This window comes from Sturnira hondurensis, unplaced genomic scaffold (genome assembly GCF_014824575.4).
Source record: "Sturnira hondurensis isolate 20B ecotype Veracruz unplaced genomic scaffold, ASM1482457v3 Scaffold0008992, whole genome shotgun sequence".
In the NCBI taxonomy this organism is placed as follows: Eukaryota; Metazoa; Chordata; class Mammalia; order Chiroptera; family Phyllostomidae; genus Sturnira; species Sturnira hondurensis.
In genome coordinates, this window is record NW_028081623.1 from 4,372,551 (window position 1) to 4,393,288 (window position 20,738).

Consider the following 20,738-nt stretch of genomic DNA (forward strand, 5'->3'; position numbering starts at 1 on the left):
AGCAACTGGGTCTCTTGGCCCTGGTGAATATCTAAGGCTCCGCCCCTCAAACATAACAGGCTCAAACAGATGGAAACATCATGGCTCAAGCACAAGAACAACTCAAAGCCCCAGAGCCAATACTTCTAAGAGACAGAGAGATAGCCAACCTATCAGATGCACAGTTCAAAATACTGATGGTCCGGATGCTCACAGAACTGGTTCATTTTAGTCACAAATTAGATGAAGAAATGAAGGCTACACTAAGTGAAATGAAGGGAAATGCACAGGGAATCAATAGTGAGGGGAAGGAAACTGGGACTCAAGTCAATGGAGTGGACCAGAAGGAAGAAAGAAACAACCAAACAGAAAAGAATAAAGAAACAAGAATTCAAAAACATGAAGAGAGGCTTAGGAACCTCCAGGACATCTTTAAATGTTCCAACATCCAAATTATAGGGGTACCAGAAGGGGAAGAGGAACAGCCATGAGTGGAAAACTTATTTGAACAAATAATAAAGGAGAACTTCCTGAATCTGGCAAAGGAAATAGACTTCCAGGAAATCTAGGAAGCTCAGAGAGTCCCAAAGAAGGTGGACCCAAAGAGAAACACACCAAAGCACATCATAATTACATTAGCCAAAATAAAAATGAAGGGGAGAATCCTAGAAGCAGCAAGAGATAAGGAGACAGTTACTTACAAAGGACTTCCCATCAGACTGTCAGCTGATTTCTCAAAAGAGACTTTACAGGCCAAAGGGCCTGGAAAGAAGTATTCCAAGTCAGGAAAGACAAGGACCTACATCCAAGATTGCTCTGTCCAGGAAAGCTTTCATTTAGAATGGTAGGGCAGATAAAGTGCTTCTCAGATAAGGTCAAGCAGAAGGAGTTCATCATCACCAAGCCCTTATTTTATGAAATGTTAAGAGGACTTATGTTAAAAAAAGAAGATAAAAAACACTATAGTAAAATGACAGCAAACTTACAATTACTAACAACCACACCTAAAATTTAAAAAACTAAGCAAACAACTAGAACAGGAACAGAACCACAGAAATGGAGACCACATGGAGGGTTATCAACAGGGGAGTGGGAGGGGGAGAGGGGGAAAGGGTACAGAGAATAAGTAGCATAGATGGTAGGTAGAAAATAGACAGGGGGAGGGCAAGAATAGGTCGGGAAATATAGAAGCTAAAGAACTTAAGACACATGGACATGAACTAAAGGGGGGGGAATGTGGGTGGGAAAGGGTGTGCAGGGTGGAGGGGAATGAAGGGGGGAAATGGGACAACTGTAATAGCATAATCAATAAACTATTGATTATGCTATTAAAGCAATTTTAAATATTTTTAAAATATTTTAAAATTCAAAAAAAATTCTACATGATGATCAAGTGGAATTTATTCCTGAGGTGCAAGTTTGGTTAGAAATCCTCAAGTCAATTAATGTGATGCACCACATAAACATAACAAAGGATAAAAAAAAAGAATTATATTAACAGGGGCAGAAAAGCATTTTACATAATCCAGCAACCATTTGTGATAAAATCTCATCAAAGTAAGAAGAATATTCCTCAACATTGTAAATGTCATATGTGACAACCCAACAGTGAATGTTATATTCAATATTGTAAAGCCAACGCATTTCCTTTAAGATCAGGAAAAGACAAGGATGTCCACCTTTGCCACTTTATTCAACATAGTATTGGAATTCCTAACCAAAGCAATCAAACAAATAAAAAGCATCCAAATTGGAAAGAAAGATGGAAAACTGCTCTTATTTGCAGGTAACAGCATACTACACAGAAAGAACCCTAAAGATTCCATCAAAAAATTATTAGAACTGGTAAATTCAGTCAGTGGATACAAAATTTTTATTTAGAAATTCATTGCATTTTTATACATCTCAATGAACTATAACAAAGAGAAATTAAGAAAACAATCCTATTTACAACTGCAAGGAAAAATACCTAGGAATAAATTTAACCAAGGAGCTAAAAGACCTGTATTTGGAAAAGTATAGGACATTAAAAATAAAAATTGAAGAAGATACAAATACATGGAAATATATACCATGCTCATAAACAGGAAGTATTAACATTATTAAAATGTTCATACTACTCCAGGAAATATATGGATTCAATAAAATCTCTATAAACATACCAATAGCATTTTTCACAGAAGTAGATTAAATAATCTAAAATTTATATGGAATCACAAAAGACCATGTGTAGCCAAAGTAATCTTAAAGAAGAAGAACAAGATTGGAGGTATCGTGCTACCTGATATCATAGTATACTTCAAGACTATAGTATTCAAAACAACTTGATACTAGCCTAAAAACAGACACATAGGTCAATGCAACAGAACTGACAGCCCAGAAATAAACCCATGCTTGTATGGTCAGTAGTCTATGTTGGAGGAAGCAAAAATATACAATGGGGTAGAGAAAGTCTCTTTCATAAATGGTGTTGGGAAAATTGGACAGACACCTGCCAAAGAATGAAACTGGATCACTTTTTCACACCATGTACAAGAATAAACTCAAAATGGGTTAAAGACTTAAATGTAAGATTCAAAACCATAAAATTCCTAGAAGGAAACACAGAGAGTAAACTCTTCAATGTTACTCATATATATATATATATATATATATATATATAAGAGAGAGAGAGAGAGAGAGAGAGAGAGAGAGAGCATATATATGTGTGTACATAGATAGATAGATAGATTGAATATATCCCGTTGGGCAAAGAAAGAAAAAGAAAAAATACATGGGACTGCATCAGGCTAAGTAGTTTTGCACAGTGAAAGTAACCATCAACAAACCAAAAAGATAATTTATTGAATTTAAGAAGGTATTTCCTAATGATACCTTTTATAAAAGTTTTATATCAACAACATGTAAGGAACTCATACTATTTTACACCAAAAAGACCAACAATCGGATTTAAAAATGGGCTGAGAACCTGAATAGACATTTCTTCAAGGAGGACATACAGATGGCAATAGACATATGAGAAGATGCTCAACATCACTAGCCATCAGAGAGATGCAAATTAAAACCAGAGAGAGAAAGCACCTCGTACCTGTCAGATTGGATGTCATCAATAAATCAACAAACAAGTGTTGTGTACTGTGTAATTGGAAGTCATTCCCACCACTATTTAAAACAATATAAAGATTCCTAAAAAATAAAAATAAAAATTTAACTGCCATATAACCCAGCAATTCCACTTCTGGGTACTTATCCTAATAAATCCAAAACATTAATTTGAAAAGACAGATGCACCCCTATGTCTATTGCAGCATTATTTACAATAGGCAAAATATGGAAGCAGTCCAGGTTTCCATGAATAGTTGAATGAATAAAGAAGAGGTGGGAGAGACTCCCAGCCAAGATGGAGGTATAGATAGATACATTGTGCCTTCTCACACAACCAAAAGAAGGACAACAGCAAATTTAAAAACAAAAAAACAACCCGAACTGCCAGGAAATCAAACTTTATGGAAATCCAACAACCAAGAAGTTAAAGAAGAAGCATTCATCCAGACCGGTAGGAGGAACAGAGATGGACAGAGATGGGCAGCCAGGCTGGAGAAGACTTGTGGCAAGGTGGCAGATGGAGGAGAGGATGAAGTGGTGGCTGGCAGAGCAGATGGTCCCACTTTTGCATGCAGATACACTGGGAGGAACAACTGGGGAGCAACACGGATCATGCAACACAGGGTTCCAGTGCAGGGGAATAAAACCTCAAAACCTTTGACTGAAAAAAATCTGTGAGGGTTGAGGCGGTGGGAGAAACCCCCTGCCTCACAGGAGAGTTCGTGGGAGAGACCCACAGGGCCCTAGAATGTACAGAAAACCGCCCTACCCAGGAATCAGCCCCAGATGGGCCCAATTTTCTTGTGGGTATCAGAGGAAGTGACTGAAAGCTGGCAGAGTTGAACAAGTGGCAATGTTACTTTTTGGACCCCTCCCCCACATACAGTGCCACAACTCAGTGACGTGGGTTGCCCTGCCCTGGTGAATATCTAAGGCTCCACCCCTTACTATGTAACAGGTGTCCCAAGACAAAAAAAAAATTGGCCCAAATGAAAGAATGGATCAGAACTCCAGAAAAAATACAGCTAGGTGACAAAGAGATAGCCAATCTATCAGATGTACAGTTCAAAACATTGGTAATCAGGATTCTCATAAAATTGGTTGACTATCTTTGCAAAATAGAGGAAAAAATGAAGGCTATGAAAAGTGAAATAAAGGAAAATGTACAGGGAACCAACAGTGACAGGAAGGAAACCAGGACTCAAATCAACGGTTTGGAGCAGAAAGAATAAATAAAGAGTCAACCAGAACAGAATGAAGAAACAAGAATTTCTTAAAAATGAGAGAGGCTTAGGAACCACCAGGACAACTTTAAACATTCCAACCTCCAAATCATAGGGGCGTCAGAAGGAGAAGAAGAGCAAGAAATCAAAAACTTATTCAAAAGCCTAATGAAGGAGAACTTCCCCAGTCTGGCAAAGGAAATGGACTTCTGGGAAGTCCAGGAAGCTCGGAGAGTCCCAAAAAAGTTGGACCCAAGGAAGCACACACCAAGGCACATCATAATTACATTACCCAAGATTAAAGATAAGGAGAGAATCTAAAAAGCAGCAAGAGAAAAGAAGACAGTTACCTACAAAGGAGTTCCCATAAGAATGTCAGCTGAATTCTCAAAAGAAACCTTACAGACAAGAAGGGGCTGGAAAGAAGTATTCCAAGTCATGAAAGATAAGGCCCTACATCCAAGATTACTCTGTCCAGCAAAGCTTTCATTTAGAATGGAAGGAGAGATACAGTGCTTCCAAGGTAAGCTCAAGTTAGAGAGGTTCATCATCACCAAGCCCTTATTGTAAGAAATGTTAAAAGGACTTATCTAAGAAGAAAAAGATAAAACTATGAACAGTAAAATGATAACAAACTCACAACTATCAACAACTGAACCTAAAAACAAGAACAAAAATCAAAACAAAGTAAGTAAATAACTAGAAGAGTAACATAAATAATCACAGAAGTGGACATCACATGAAAGGTTATCAGTGGGGAGGGGTATGGAGGAGAATGGGGGGAAGGTACAGGGAATAAGAAGCTTAAATAGTAGGCACAAAATACACAGGGGGAAGTTAAGAACAATATAGGAAATGGAGAAGCTGAAGAACTTATATGTATAATTCATGGTCGTGAACTAAGTGGGGAGGATGCTGGTGAGAAAAGGTGTGCAGGGTGGAGGGGAGTAAAGGGGAGAAAAAATGGGACAACTATAATAGCATAATCAATAAAATATACTTTTAAAAAAATGGACAGTGCCCTCAGCAGTCCTGGGATCTCTCTCTTGCTTCAACAGGGTTTGGATGGAAGAGACCTAGGGATGCCCCTTCTTTCCAACTACGCTTCATCTTCTTTTCTAGTCACCATGTTCGAAACTACCTCAGCCTTCTTCAGCCTTCCTCAGCCTCTGAGATGAGCTGGCACCATTTTTTGGACCTTAGTTCTTCATTGCTGAACAACCATGAGCTCCCAAATTCGCCAAAATTATTCCACTGAGGTGGAGGCTGCTGTCAACTACTTGGCCAACCTGCATCTATGGGCCTCCTACCTCTACCTCTCTCTGGGTTTCTATTCCAACTGGGACAATGTGGCTCAGCTGGGCATGGGCTGATTCTTCCGAGAGTTGGCTGAGGGGAAGTGTGAGGGCTCTGAGTGTTTCATAAAGCTGAGAAAGAAGTGTGGTGGCTGCATTCTTCTCTAGGACATAGTGAAGCCTTCCTAAGATGAGTGGGGTAAAACTCAGGACACCATGGAAGCAGCCTTGGCCTTGGAGAAGACCCTGAACCGGGCCCTTTTGGATCTGCATACCCTGGCTTCTACCCACAGAGACCCTCATCTCTGTGACTTCCTGGAGAACCATTTTCTGGATGAAGAGGTGAAACACCTCAAGAAGATGAGCGACCACCTGACTAACATCCACAGGCTGGGCAATCCCCAAACTGAAAGGTATGAGTACCTCTTTGAAAGGCTCACTCTCAAGCATGACTAGAAAGCCTTTGCAGCCTAGAGGCCCTTGAGGGGCCCCTCTGTATTTCCCTGGTGTCTGACTTTTGCCTGAGCCTCATCATGGAACCCCACCCTGGAACCCTCTCCCATGCATTGGACCAAATGGAAATAGTAAAGCTTTCTGCAGTAAAAGAAGAAGGAAGGAAGAAGGGAAGGAAGGAAAGAAGGGAGAAGGAAATAATAAATAAATAAATAAATAAATAAATAAATAAATAAATAAATTGGTGATACATGTATACAATGAAATATTACCTGGCCTTGAATAAGAATGAATTCTTACCATTCAGTAACTACAGGGTATCATGCTAAGTGAAATAAACCAGACAGAAGAAGACAAATACCATATGACTTTACTGATATATGGAATCTAAAGAGCAAAATAAATGAACAAACAAAATAGAAAAAGACTCACAGATACAGAGAATAGACTGATAGTTGCCTGAGGGTAGGAGGTTTAGGGGACTGGGTGGTAAAGCTGAATATATTAAGAACTAAAAATTTGTAGTCACAAAATTGTCATGATGATGTAGAGTACAGCATAGGTAATACGGACAATAATATTGTAATAACTATGTATGGTGCTTGGTGGGTACTTGAAATATCAGGGGGAAGACTTTGAAAAAGTATATGATTTTCTAATCACTATGCAGTACACCTGAAACTAATAAAAATAATATTGAATATAAACTATGAAGAGTAAAATTAAAAAGCAAACACCAAGAAAAATACGATATTAAAGGCATAGAAAAATGTGCATTGCATGGTACCTTTTTGTGGCAAATGCATACAGCACCTCTCAAAAACATGTATGTAAGGACTAGCAATTGAATTCTACTTAACTTCTACCATTAACAGAAAAGGAGCTTGAGATGAAATTAAGTTCTAAGTAAATTAACAAAGTTAAAGTATCATACAACTACAGAAAAGGAAAACAATAAATTATCATTTTTTACTTATTTTAAATCATTTTAATGTAAAATTTTTAACAAAAGTTACCTTTTTATTAGAATTATGAAGGTAAAAATATATTTTATGTTGTTCATGTAGCTTCATAAAGAATGGAGTCAAGAGTTTTAAATATGGATTCCCAGCCAAGATGGAGGTGTAGGTGGAAACACTGTGCCCCCTCCCACAACTAAATTTAAAGACAGCTACATTTTAGAAACAAAAATGCAGCCAAAATAGTGAAAATTTAACTGTACAGAAGTCTGACAACAACAAACCACTCAGCCAGACCAGTAAGAGGGGCGGAGTCAGCAGCGGAACGGGGTCTGGCAGGAAAGATCCTTCAGTCTCACCGACCCAAGAGCCGAGGCGAGGCGGTTGGTGGATCCCAGGTCTGGGGTGGCGACCAGCGGACCCAGTGAGGGCGCAGGGCGGCTGGCTGACTGTGGTCACACATTTGCTTGCAGATAAACCAAGCAAAGGAGCAAGCAGTGAGACAGACCGCTCAGGCTAGGGCCCCAGCAACGGGAATTAGAGCCTGAAAGCACCAACTGGAAAGACTTTCTCCAGGTCGAGGGGCTGGGAGTGGCTCCCAGGCTCACAGAGAGTTTGTTGGAGAGACCCACAGGGTCCTGGAGAGTACACAGGCCCACACACCCAGGAACCAGCACCAAAGGGGCCAATTTGCTTGTGGGAAGCTGCAGAGGGGACAGAAATCTGAGAGAGAGCGGAGTGGAGCAAAGCGCCATTTTTCCCCCTTTAACCCTGCCCCCACATACAGCATCACAACCCTGTGACTGGGTTGCCTGCCCCTGGTGAACACCTAAGGCCGCGCCCCTCAAGCGTAACAGGTGTGAATAGACCAAACATTATGACTCAAGGACAGCTCAAAGCCCCAGAGCCTATAATTCTAAGTGACCAAGAAATAGCCAACCTTTCAGATGCACAGTTCAAAACACTGGTGATCAGGATGCCCACATAATTGGTTCATTTTAGTCACAAATTAGAGGAACATATGAAGGCTAAACTGATTGAAAAGAAGGGAAATGCACAGGAAACCAATAGTGATGGGAAGGAAACTGGGACTCAAATCAAGGGAGTGGACCAGAAGGAAGAAAGAAACAACCAAACAGAAAAGAAGGAAGAAACAAGAACTCAAAATAATGAGGAGAGGCTTAGGAACCTCTAGGACATCTTTAAACGTTCCAACATCCGAATTATAGGGGTACCAGAAGTGGAAGAGGAACAGCAACAAGTGGAAAACTTATTTGAACAAATAATAAAGGAGAACTTCCCCAGTCTGGCAAAGGAAATAGACTTCCAGGAAATCCCGGAAGCTCAGATAGTTCCAAAGAACTTGGACCCAAGAAGGAACACACCAAGGCACATCATAATTACATTATCCAAGATTAAAATGAAGGAGAGAATTCTAGAAGCAGCAAGAGATAAGGGAACAGTCACCTACAAAGGAGTACTCACCAGACTATCGGCTGATTTCTCAAAAGAGACCTTACAGGCAAGAAGGGGCTGGAAAGAAGTATTCCAAGTCATGAAATCCAAAGACCTACATCCAAGATTGCTCTATCCAGCAAAGCTTTCATTTAGAATGGAAGGGCAGATAAAGTGCTTCTCAAATAAAGTCAAATTCAAGGAGTTCATCATCACCAAGCCCTTATATGAAATGCTAAAGGGACTTGTCTAAGAAAAAGAAGATAAAAATATGAACAGTGAAAGGACAGCAAACTCACAGTTATTAACAACCACACCTAAAACAAAAGCAAACTAAGAGGACAGCTAGATTGGGAGCAAAAACATAGAAATGGAGATCACATGGAGGGTTAGCAACAGAGGAGTGGGAGGAGGAGAAGGGGGGAGAAGGTACAGAGAATAAGTAGCACAGACGGTAGGTAGAAAATAGACAGGGGGACGGCAGGAATACTACAGAAAATACAGAATCTAAGGAACTTGTGACACAGGGACATGAACGAAAGGGGGGAATGGTGGGGAGGGGTGTGCATGGTGGAGGGGAGTGAAGGGGGGAATGGGAAAACTGTAATAGCATAATCAATAAAATATATTTTTAAAAAAGAGTTTTAAATGTGATATTATTAAGAATTCATCTAAAGAAAATTATTTAACATGTATATAAAGATTTAAGTGTAAGGATGGTTATCATAATGCAATGTTTAGAAACCTGAAAGTGGACTAAACTTTAGAGAACTAAAGCAATAGAGAACTAAATAACTAGCAATAGAGAAATGGTTAAATAAATAAATAGTATAAATTTGTTACTATCTAGTCATTAACCATGACTCATTCATTCTCATAGAAAGCTGTTCCAGGGAAGCATGCTTTGGCTCATATGTAAGACCGAATCTTTTAACAGTGACAGTTATACAGCAATGGAATGAGCAACCCAGGGCATTCTTACAAGGCCTATCATGTAACACACAACTCGATGGCCAGTGGGATAGGGCTAGTCAGAAGGATAAGAACTAAGAAGAACCAGACTAATCACATAGTCTGGGGAATTGTTTAAGCCCCCCAAATTTCACCACAGTAGAGAACATTAGGCAAATACGACAGGTTTAAACCGATAGGATCTGAGCCATGTTACATAATTTTAAACTGCATACTAGTAGCTAAATTTTAAAAGTTCAAGTGGACAAGTAAAATTAATTTTAGTAATATATTTTGTAGAATCCAATGTATCCAGAATATTATCATTTCAAATATATAATTACTAATGAGATATCTTACTGTGTCTCCAGGATCTGGTGTGTGTTTCACACAGACAGCACACTTTGTATGAGCCACATTTCAAAAGCTCAATGACCGCATGTGGTCTGTGGCTACAGTGTCAGACAGCACTGCTCTACAGTCTGTGAGCAGCAGCATTTGTAGCATTACCAACCAGTGTTAGTGGGCTTATAGACTATTTCGTTCTTTGCCTCTTTTGTGAGCCTTGCTGAGTGAGGAAGCACTTGGGTGCTTAGATAAAATATACCTGAACACAGGTCCAAGGGCAGACAGCTGCAGAAGTTGGCATCTGAGATAATGCCCCCTGAGTGAACATGTCTGGAAGGGATTCTTGCCCTGGGAAAGAGACTGGACTTTACTATCCTTCCCATCACGGAGCCCCTGAACCCTAGTGTGGATTTCAGGTTCCTGAACTGTTTCTGTCTAAGAGAAATAACAAACTCTCACTTTGAAGTTATTCCTGTTAAGTGCCATTCCTACCACAGACAGAAAGACAGAATGATAGACACAAAGAAAGAAAGGGTGTCTCATCTGAGCAAAGTTACCAAAATACAACATAATTGTTTTGGTAAGTAGCTTTTATTTTCCCTAAATATAAATGATTCTAGGAATATGTATATATCAGATGTAACATGCTTTTTATGACCTTACAGGTTCCTTGACATTTTTATTTTAATGATAGGGGCATAATTTGAAGTTGCTCAGTGAAGAGTTTTGCTGCAACCTCAGAAAAATAGCATGATGGAAGCAAAAATGGGTTCAGGAAAGAGCTGGGAAATTTACTCTATGATGTGTTTCCTGGGATGGGAACCAGGAAGTTCCGCTTATGCACCCTGGCTGATGCAGAGATCTAAGAAGATGCAATTCTGTTGGCAATGAGGTGGGGAAGTGGCCAACACTTGTTATGTGGACAGAGAGTATCATGATGATGAGTCAGAGATCTATGAAGCAATATCTAAATCTTGGCTTGCCTAACAATTGCCTAGGGATCTTTAAAATGCACAGTACTCATCTCCACCATCAGAGATTCTAATGCATCAGTTCTGGGGCTGGACACAAGGAGTCTGGGTGTAAGCAGTGTTTTTGAAGATTCTGATGAAATTCGTCCTTAGAGAAATACTGGTATTTCTAGCAACACAAGAATTAGGCACAAGAATCAAGAGCTGCTCAGTCCTCATTTACTGTATGCCAGGGCCCCAAGAGGAGCCAGCCTGTGAGGAACTGCCATCTCAAGCAAGAACTGAAGTAAAGCCATGGAGGTGGGAGGTAGAGAAAAGGGCAGTGGGAGTTGAGGGCCACAGATACCTGGATTGCCAGCCACCTGGACTGCCAGTCCAGAAAATGTGAGGCTCCTAGCAGACTGTTCCCTTTCCCTGCTAGGACTAACAGCCATCACCAATACCAGAGACTTGGTATTGGTCCACCAACGTAACTTATTAGTGCTTCCATTCTGAGCTTGTCTGGAGTCCATATTACCAACACAGGATTTCGTAGCTGCTACTTGTAGGATCATAGAGTTAGCTGTAAAAGCAATAATCCAAAAGCAAGTAATACAGGACTCAAAAGGCAAAAACTGGATTATTTGATGTAAAAGGTTGAAACAAAGGTGTTATAGACTGAGTTTTGCCTTACTTGGGATAAGTCACCAGAGGGTACCAGAACATCCCTCTCCAAAAGAAATTTCTGATGAACAAAACCCATTAGATTTTGATTAAACAAAACACTTGCTCAAAGCCACAGTATCCAACAAAGTACCCTAAAGACAGAAGACAGTGGACAGGTGGCACCTAAAAAAATCTTCTGAGGCATGCAATTTAGTTGACGTCATCAGTTTTATGTTGAAAATTGATGTGACTTTGCACTGAATGTCCTGATACATTCTGATTTGTTTTAATGTAGCAGATAATGTTTTACATCTCTTACATTGGTAAACAGGATGCCCCAGAGGACACTGTATACTGGTCTTGGCACAGACTGGCACTGGCCCATGCATCCTGAATTCCTGCAGCTGGAGCTCTCTGGGAGCTCAGATGGCCCTACCTGCTGTGACACTGCCTGGACTTGGAACCCCAGGCTGTCAAGACTGATGACTTCAGAGAGGCCCCATTCCACTGTCCCCATTTTACACAGAGTAAACTGAGACTCAGAGGGACACTGGACCCTGTTTGGAGTCAGTTCAGGTTAGTCTGAGATCCAGAAAAAGAGGTTCAAAGTGCAACACAGGCTGTCTTTTGCTGGATGTGGGAAGGCAGGTAGGGAGGCGGGTCAGAGCAATACTTTACAATTCTTGGGTAGTGTTGCCATCTTCTGTTCAACCAGGAAATCAAACTCAAACTTTGGTGAAGTTAGCTTTCCCATGAAAATATTTTGCTATATTTTTATTATAATGCTTTTTTCTAATGCATTTGTTTGATATTTCCAAGCTCCATGATCATCATTAGAGAAATATAAAGGGACAAACATAAGTGTGAAATATCTGTGGATCAGGGATATTTTATAATATGCATTTGCTACATAATGACTGACTCACAAAACATATTCTAAATTAAAATAATAGCAAACATTGGAGTGTTTACTATATGTTGTATCCATATTTTATATGGATAAAGTAGTTGTGGATAAAATAACTTATGGATACATACAGTATCCATATTTTATGGGGGTTAATTTATTCAATCCTCTCCATAACCCCCCAAAGTAGGTATAATTATAATCCCCATTTTCCACATAAAGAAACTGAAGCATGAGGATATTGCATAATTTGGCCAAAGTTACATAGTAAACAGATGTTGAATTGGGAGCCCAACTCATGGAGTCTGGCCTAGAAGCCTGTGATCTTAACCACAAGGCCAGTGGTTCACAAAGTATAGCATGAGATCAGTGCCAGCATTGCCTGGAAACTTGATAGAACTACAGGTTCTTGGACTCCACACTAGACCTTCAGAGTCAGAAACTCTGAGTATGGGAACCAACAGAGTTTTGACCAATCCTCCAGGTGGTTCATACACAGGCCAAAGTTTTACAATCTCTGACCAAGGCTATACTACCTCCAGTTGTTAGAGTATTTGAATAAAAGCAGCTCTGCACCTAGACCTACTCTGGAGATCACAATGGGAGACATCATTACACTGTCATTTATCTTATGCCGTGTAGCTGTGGCATATTCAAAAGACACTATCCAGAGCTTATCCATATGTCTTGAAATATAATACTTATATAATTAAGATCCTAAAAAAATTTAGCTGCGCTTCCCAAACTTATCAAAATCCCTGGTGATTGTCAGGGATTTTCCATTCATCATAATCGACTCTTGATTGGAATAACAACCTGCAAATGGGAAGAAAAGGCTCAAGGATAGAGGGTGTGGGTGATATTAAAGGATCCACCCAGGTGTCCAGACCAGAGACTCTAAATAAAACACAAAGTGAATCCAAGATGGTGGCAGAGTAGATGGAATTTACACTCACCTCCTCCCAAGTTCAAACTGGAATTACAAGTAAATTATAAAACAATCAACCTGAATAACTAACTGAAGACTAGCTGAACAGAAGTCTTATAGGCAAGGATTTCCAGAAGAGGCCACACCAACACAAGTAAAAAGGGCCCCCGCACCTACATGCAGCAGTTGAGAATGCAAAGGAATACCTCAGCAGCAAAGGTCTCACCTGGGCAGCATGCAGTTCATGCAAGGCTCCCCAGCCCAGCACACCAGAGCTGCAAAGAGGTGTCCACATAACATCTGGCTGTGAAAATCATCAGGGAATCTGTCTGACAGGGAGAGATGGTAGTCTGCTGGAAACTCGGGCACCCTCTTAAAGGGCCAGTGCACAAATTCTTGTTTGCAGCCACTTATTCTGGGCTCTGGCAGAGGGAAAGAAGATCTGAGTGGACTGGAACTGTGGAAGAACAAAATGGGTTGTGTGGCTCAGGGGAGAGAACTGAAGGGAGAGCCTCAGGGGTCCTGCACTAGGTCCCTCTCCCATGCCAGCAAATGCCATCATTCCTGGGTCTAGCATTACCCTCCAAACAGCATCAGCCTGGGGCAATGCACTAACTGCATCCTCTCAACACCCTGCCAAGCCCATGCCCTATAGAAGAGTCAGATGCTGGGCTTATGGTGTAGACCTTCTTGAAGGGCTCTTCAGGGCAAACTCAAGGGGGTATCAGAGACCAAGTTGTTTGGCTCTCACAGTGATATATCACCTCACACCTGTCAAAACAGTTGTCATCACTAAATCAACAAATACATGCGGGCGAGGATGTGGAAAAAAGGGAGTCCTTGTGCATTTATGCAGATTGGGGCAGCCACCATGAAAAAAATCATTGGGAGTCCTCAAAAACTTAAAAATGGAACTGCCTTATGATCCAATGATTCTACTTCTGGGACTATATCCAAAGAAACTCAAAACATAATTTGAAAGAATATATGCACCCTTATGTTCATTGAAGTGTTATTTACAATAGCCAAGCTATGGGAGCAATCCAAATGTTCATCAATAGATGAGTGGATTTTTAGAAAACCATATACAATGGAGTATTAGTCAGCTCTAAAAAAGAATAAAATTTTACTATTTGTTACAGTGTGGATGAACCGAAGCTTAAGAAAGGGAAATACCTTATGGTTTTACAGTATTTATGAATGGAGTGATGAACAAAATAAACAAATAAACAAAATGGAAACAGATTCATAGACACATTCAGAAAACAGTTGCCTGAGGGGAGGGAGTTTGGGAATCTAGATGAAAAAGGTGAAGGAATTAAAGGAGTACAAATTGGCAGTTACAAAATAGCCAAGGGGATGTAAAGCACAACATAAGGAATATAGTCAATAACATTGCAGTAACTAATGTATGGTACCAGGTGGGTACTGGACATATTAAGAGGAAATTATTTGATTATCTAACCACTATGCTATAACCCTGAAACTAATACAAAATAATATCCATCATGAACTGTAATTGAAAAAAACAAACAAAAAATGACACACTACATCCAGGGGAGACTTTATTTTTAATTTTAAAAATAAAACACAAAGTAAATATTAAAGAGGTAAAATTTCCTGGACCGGGGTTTTTTTCCCCCTTGGATTTTGAAAGCCAGTGAAAGAATGGTGGAGCTTTCCCAGCTACAGGTTGTCCTCCTCCTAAGTATGTGGATTTGGATTGTAGTAATGTAGTTAAACTGGAACTACGTTTCCTGTAATTCCCCTCCCTGCAGTTCCTGGTTGGCACGGGCTGCAGGAGACATCTAGTGTGGAATTTGGAAGGCGGAAGTGAAATAGCTGCAAAATTTCTTCCATGTGGATTGTTGATGCAGGGTGAGAAGCACTGTCACGGCTCATCTTCCTGTTGCTCTCATCTGCTGGCTACCTTGTTGGCATGGACAGCCACTGGACTCACTGCTACTCCAGTTCTCACTGGAGCCTCTTTCATCTTCTGAGTCCTGGGCCAAGTGTGTATTCAGTTCCATTGTGGCAGGCTCTGGCTTTTCTAATGGGACACCCATTTCCTTAAATTTGGAGGCTTTTTGAAAGACATATGTGGTTTGCAATCTGTCCGTTGATTCTCTCTTCATGCTTGTGGGTTCCACTTTGTCCTTGCCCCCTCTCCCTTCACATCCCTTTTCAATTTCACTTCCAGAGTCCCTGCCCTGCAGCCTTCAGGACCAGTCTTACTAGACTCTTTAACCAGCTCCCCAAATGATTTAGTGCCCATCATAAGTCCCCTACTATACAGCACTCCTGGTTATGGTGGGTTTTTTTTCTCTGATTGAACACTGACTGATGTCTGGAACAGAAATAGGACATCCCATCTAAGAACAGACAATGGACAAGCCAAGGGGGATCCAGGGACTGGACTTGAAGGGAAAAAATATGTTGGGTATCCATAGTATCCTAGCTGAGTAAACCAGGGGTGTTGTAAGAGTAATCTAGTTTTCAGGGGAAGAAAGGTCAATCAAAATTTGGTAACTCCGACTTTTTGTGCTATCTTCAAAACAGGGTCACACAAGCACCATCAAGTCCAGGGTTTGGTGACTTATATCAGGCCAGCCCCACCACTTACCAACTGGGCAACCTTGAGTGAGTTACTTAACTGCTTTTTGCCTCAGTTCACTCACATGATAGGGGGTTTAACTGAGTTAATATATGTAAAACACTATATATAAGTGTGTTTTACACGTATAAACCCTATCTAAATTTCTTCTATTTATTTATAGGAGATATTCATATTTATAGGTGACTTGAGTTTTACCTATGTCCCTTGGAGAGTACCTCCTCACTTCTTTAACTTAGGAATTCCCATTGCCACTCTTGCAAACATTCTCCTCATCTGCCTCACTTAAAACCCCGCTGTTGGCTCTTATGGCAGCATCTTTTGGGCAGAATACCAACCATTCCCTGGATCTTCTCTGCCCTGACCTTGCTTTATAGAAAGCAATGATCATATCTAAAATCCAAGGTACAGGTTTCCTGTCCAGAAAACCTGAGTTGGCAGAGTTGGTAAACACTGTATTCACATCTTCCCACAACCACATCAAAATTACAATTAAACAACAGAAATACTATCATTCAGAAATACCTAAAATCTAGCTGAATGGAAGCTCTACAACTGAGGATATACGGAAGAAGCTACATTGACAGTGGTAGGAGGGGCCAAGACCTGGAACAGGCTGGTACCACATGAACATATGGTGGTTAAAAATAAGGTGGCATATGTTTGTTGCAGAGAACTCCCTGGGGAGCAAAGGGTCCCAGTCCATACCAGGCCCTCCAGCACAGGGTTAGTGTGCCAGGAAGAGAAGCCTCACCATAACTCCTGTTTATGAAAACCAGCAGAGATTGTGGCTGACTGAGATGAAAGGCGTCTACGGTCCTAGATGTTCCTCTTAAAGGGCCCACTTATGGACATATGTGGACTCACTCTGAGTTCCAACACTGGAGTAGCAGCTTGAATGATTCCAGGCATATACAGGGAGAAACTGAATTGTCTGGATTCAGGGTGAGAGCAGGAGAAGCAGCTTTCTCCCAGACAGAAATGCTGGCAGAGGCCATTGATCCTTTGCTGAGCCCTCCCTCCACAGGGCAGGCAGACAGGAAGGCAGCACATTTGAGCCTCTATCAACCTGGATAATAGTGTTCACCCACCCAGGTGATTCCCTGAGACCCAGCTTCACCCAAACTGTGGGCCCACTCAAGCCATTTTCAGTGGCTTTTCCATACAAAATGTCTGTCTTGGCTCATGTTTCAAACTTTTCTAAAATCTCTCAGAGGTTCACAGACCCCAAACAAGCATCATCTGGCCTTGGCATACCCCATACCTCCTCTAATTGGCCCCTAGGCCTGACACTAGTGGCAGCTGGTGCCAGTTCACAGCTTGGATTCTCCCAGGCACTTTCAAGCCCAGATCACTTTGTAGCTCACTCTGGTGGCCTCCAGCAGAGCACAGGTGGTGGATGACTTTGGTTGGCACCTACCAGTAGGCTCCAGAGCCAGCACAGCCAGTAGATAGCTTCAGACCATGCCAAAATACTACCCAACCACTTACATAAGCAATATACTTACAGGGCAGACTCATTGGGCAACAGAATCCTGCTAAAGCAATTCTGCTCTGTGAGGTCAGTCCCTGAACAGCAGTTCCTCCATTGTGGTCAAGGCCAGTCTTTGTGGCTGATCACCCTGGGGTAAATTCTTCCCACTGATGTGCAAATAGGAAACAATGTTTGACTAGAACAGGAGCGTAAACACAGCTCACACCGGGGTGCACCTAAAATGCCCAGTTTTGGTGACCAGAAAGGCAGAGCCATTGGGCCCTATGGGACACTTACTACATAAGGCCTCTCTCCCAAGACTGGGAGACAACTGTAGCAGCTCTACCAAAACTAGGGGACATAACAGAGCTACTTAACACATAGAAACAACCACAAGGAGGCATCCAAAATGAGGAGACAAAAAATGTCCAAAATGCAAAAACAAAGCAAAACCGAAGAAAAAGAACTGAACAAAATGGAGACAAGTGATTTACCAAATGAAGAGTTCAAAACATTGATTATAATGATGCTCAGTTAACTTAGGGGAATAGTAAATGAACTTAGTGAGAACTTCAACAAAGAGATAGGAAACATAAAAAAGAACCACTTATAAATGAAGAATACAATAACTGAAATGAAGAATATATGAAAAGATCTATCTGAAAAAAGTACAGCCATTGTTAACATAACAAGAACAGTTTGAGCAACATTGATGTAACCTGGCAGCCAAGAAGAGTGGACTGGAAGAGCATGTGTGAACAATGACAACTTCACTGTTCTAGTCAGTGGGGGCAGTACATGCCATTGAGTGAGCATGTGTACTATGTGGTCATCATGTTCAAACTGACTGCGTGGGAGCCCTGGCTGCTGTAGCTCCATGGATTGAGTGCGGGCCTGTGAAGCAAAGAGTCACCGGTTTGATTCCAAGTCAGGGCATGTGCCTTGGTTGCAGGCCAGTTCCTAGAGGGGGACACTCGAGAGGCAACCATACATTGATTTCTCTCCCTCTCTCCTTCCCTTCCCCTCTAAAGATAAATGAATAAAATCTTAAAAAAAAGAAAAAAAATGACTGAGTGGGTAGAGCAGTGAATCTGCATCAGATTTTGTGTTAAGCTTCAACATTTCTCCATGGAACCTATCTGGATAATTCAGAAGGCCACAGCTATGGGCAACTGGTGATTGGCAGCTTCATCACGAGAATACATCCACTCATGTGTCTCGTCTTATGCATAGTTTTTGGCAAAACATTAAATCATCCAGGTACTCAGCCCCACAGCCCAGCTTTGGTGCCCAGTGACTTCTGACTTTACACAAAAGTAAAATCATCTTCAGACTGTCGATGAGATTCAGGAAAATATCACAGGGCAGCTAGTGGTGATTGGGAGAACTGTGTGAGGTCCCAAGGTGCCTACTTTGAAGGGAACTGGGGCATCATTGTCCTATGTACAACGTTTTTGTAGCTTGTATCTTTTTCAATAAATGTTTATTTTTTTTTTATTGCATGGCTGGATACCTTATGGACAGACCTTGATTGCAAGGAATCAACAATAGAGTAGATGAAGCAGAGGATCAAATCAGCATTTTGGAAGATAAGGTACCAGAAAACACCCAATCTGAAAAGTAAAAAGAAAAAAGAATCTAAAAAAAATGATGATAGTTTAAGGGGACTCTGGGACAACTTCAAGCATACCAATATTCACATCATGGGGGTGCTGGAAGAAGAAGAGAGTGAACAAGAAATTGAAATGTATTTGAAAAAAATAATGATGAAAAACTTCTTTAACCTGGTGAAGGAAATAGGCACAAGAATCCAAAAACACAAATCCAGGAAGCACTGAGTCCAAACAAGATGAACCCAAAGAGGCTCACACCTAGATACATGATAATTAAGATGCAAAAAGTTAAAGACTAAGAATCTTATAAGCAGCAAGAGAAAGGCAGTGACTTACCTACAAAGGGGCTTCCATAAGGCTGTCAGCTGATTTCTCAGCAGAAACTTTGCCAGCCAGAAGAGAGTGGCACAAAATATTCAAAATGTCAGAATTTCCTTCCTTCTTATGGTTGAATAATATTCTATTGTTTGCTTTTAACCACATTTTGTTTATCCATTCATCCACTGATGGACATTTGAGGTGCTTCTACTTTTTGGCTGTTGCAACTAATGCTATGAACATAGTTGTATAAATAGCTCTTTGAGATGCTGTTTTAGTTATTTTGTGTATATACTTGCTCATATGGTGCTTTTGTTTAATTTTTTGAGGAACCACTATTTGCTATTGTGGTTGCATCATTTTACACTCCCACCAATAGTGCATAGGAGTTCCAGTTTCTCCACATCCTTATCAACATGTTTTTTGTGTTATATTTTTTAACAGTAGTCATCCTCATAGGTATGAGATAATATCTCATTTTGGTTTTGATGTGCATTTCCCTAATAATTAGTGATGTTGAGCATCTTTCATATATCTGTGAACATACATATATTTGTATGTCTTCTTTTTTGCTTCAGCTTACTTTTATTTCATATCTTAAAAAATATAAAAACCAAAAAATATGTTTGTTTTAGCATTGTTTAAAAATATCCATGAATATGGGAATGAATAAATTTAATCTTTACATTTAAACAAATACCATATAGTAATTAAAATTAATAAACTAGGTCAATATTTTCAGGGGCAAAAGGCAAATTGCAAGTGAAAAGAGCAATATAACAATATTTATTTACATTTTAAAAACCAACAGACCCAGACTGTATGTCTTCTTTAAAGAAATATCTATTCAAGTCCCTTGAAATTTGTTATTTATTTATTTTTATTTTTTAATTTTTATTTTTTAAATATATTTTATTGATTATGCTATTACAGTTGTCCTATTTCCCCCCTTCATTCCCCTCCACCCTGCACACCCTTTCCCACCCACATTCCCCCCCCTTTAGTTCATGTCCATGTGTCTTAAGTTCTTTAGCTTCTATATTTCCCGACCTATTCTTGCCCTCCCCCTGTCTATTTTCTACCTACCATCTATGCTACTTATTCTCTGTACCCTTTCCCCCTCTCCCCCTCCCACTCCCCTGTTGATAACCCTCCATGTGGTCTCCATTTCTGTGGTTCTGTTCCTGTTCTAGTTGTTTGCTTAGTTTTTTAAATTTTAGGTGTGGTTGTTAGTAATTGTAAGTTTGCTGTCATTTTACTATAGTGTTTTTTATCTTCTTTTTTTAACATAAGTCCTCTTAACATTTCATAAAATAAGGGCTTGGTGATGATGAACTCCTTCTGCTTGACCTTATCTGAGAAGCACTTTATCTGCCCTACCATTCTAAATGAAAGCTTTCCTGGACAGAGCAATCTTGGATGTAGGTCCTTGTCTTTCCTGACTTGGAATACTTCTTTCCAGGCCCTTTGGCCTGTAAAGTCTCTTTTGAGAAATCAGCT

The 20,738-nt window shown here is 40.4% G+C and overlaps 1 pseudogene; it reads left to right on the forward strand.

The window, feature by feature from the left end:
* The first annotated feature begins 5,494 nt into the window (after positions 1-5,494).
* On the forward strand, positions 5,495-6,202 carry LOC118993969 (ferritin light chain-like; annotated as a pseudogene).
* Positions 6,203-20,738: the final 14,536 nt, after the last annotated feature.